This window comes from Procambarus clarkii, chromosome 23, assembly GCF_040958095.1.
Source record: "Procambarus clarkii isolate CNS0578487 chromosome 23, FALCON_Pclarkii_2.0, whole genome shotgun sequence".
Classification (NCBI taxonomy): Eukaryota; Metazoa; Arthropoda; class Malacostraca; order Decapoda; family Cambaridae; genus Procambarus; species Procambarus clarkii.
In genome coordinates, this window is record NC_091172.1 from 38,852,034 (window position 1) to 38,853,736 (window position 1,703).

The following is a 1,703-nucleotide window of genomic DNA, read 5'->3' on the forward strand; positions in this document are numbered from 1 at the left end:
TCATTATGGTAATTTTGGTACCCATATGTAAAGGAAGTCTCATTATCTGCTGATATAGACCTGACCAAACATAAAGTGTGTCAAAATTATTTGCACACTCTCCGTCACTATGTGATGGAATGCAAAAAGATAAGTGAATTCAGATAATTCTATAACAAATGTTCAAGATATGAGTAAATATTTCATTCAAAATGATCTGCTGCCTGAAGTCTTGGTCAAATATAATAAAAATAGTTTACTAACTGTATGTAATAGCTAAGTGATTGTAACCTATCCACCACTGTCCACTGGATGGGGAGCAGTGTGCAGGATAAACATATCAATTGTGACACTACCTATCCACATATGTCAGTTGCTTAATTTAAAAACTGTACTTATAGTCGGTCTCGAGCCCCTTGTCAATGTGACGATATCTATTGAATTTTGTAATTAGGTCATCAAGATTGTAACTTGCTTAGTTAAAGCTTAGTTTGGTTCAGTCCCTGAGCCAATCAATTATGTGCCTCTGTAATGGAGTGCTGGTTGCGCCACCAGAGGGTGCAGACGTCGAGCTCTGGCTGTCAGTGGTCGTCTGCCGTTGCTGAGTGGCGGTTGCTGTAAGGAAGGGGGGGGGGGGGGGGGAACTCCCGCAGGTCGGGGCCCCACCTGCCAATAAGGACGGGGCTGGTACTAGCCGTATTCGAAGAATAGACACAGTGCGGCTGGATTTTTCTGCTGATGTGGACTGGCCCGTTGATGAAGTTGTCCTCCTCGACGTCCTCCGTGTTAACGTCCCCGAGCTCCTGGGCTTAGAGAAATTGTCGCCCACCCGTGTTGCGGTGTCATTCGCCACGTCACATGTATACCGGGAGTTTGTGGCCCGCTGGAATGGCCGCACGCTTCCTCTTCCGGCCTCGGCTGTGTCTGTAGAGGTCTCGGATCCCTGGGGGCCCTTGACGTTTGTGAGTATTCACGGCGTGCCAGTGACCTTCCCTGAGGCGGCCCTCATGGCCTTGTTTACGCGGTTTGGGTCGGTGGTGAAGCACCGGTTCAACACTTTGAGTGCGGGCCGACTGAAGGGGGTCCGGCTGGGTTCACGCAGGCTTGTCTTGCGGCTCACGAGCCCTATACCGTCCAAGGTCTCGTATCGTGGGCTGTCTCTGAGGACTTTCTATCAGGGGCAGACCCGAACGTGTTTCCGGTGTGGTGCTGAGGGCCACATCGTGGCCGGTTGTGACGTTCCTCATAAAGAAGCCCCTTCATTTTTCCTTGAGGATGATTTTCCTCGCTTATCTGTGCGTGTGGACTCCCCGGCGGATTCTCGCTCTGTGCAGGGCGCCTGTTTCGGACCTTCTTCGTTCGGTGACTGTGGAGGTGCATCCGCATCCAATGGCCTTGGGGGATGCTGTAGGGGTGGTGCCTGCGTCTCCTGCTGGAGGCAATGTGCTTCCCGGGGCTGACGGTGCGGTGGTATGTGTCTCCACCCACGTCCTCTGCCTCGTCTCCTCTGGGAGTTTCCTCGTTGACGAGTACCTTTTCTATTCTGCATGTTCTGTTGAGCCGGTCGGCCGAGCGGACAGCACGCTGGACTTGTGATGCTGTGGTCCTGGGTTCGATCCCAGGCGCCGGCGAGAAACAATGGGCAGAGTTTCTTTCACCCTATGCCCCTGTTACCTAGCAGTAAAATAGGTACCTTGGTGTTAGTCAGCTGTCACGGGCTGCTT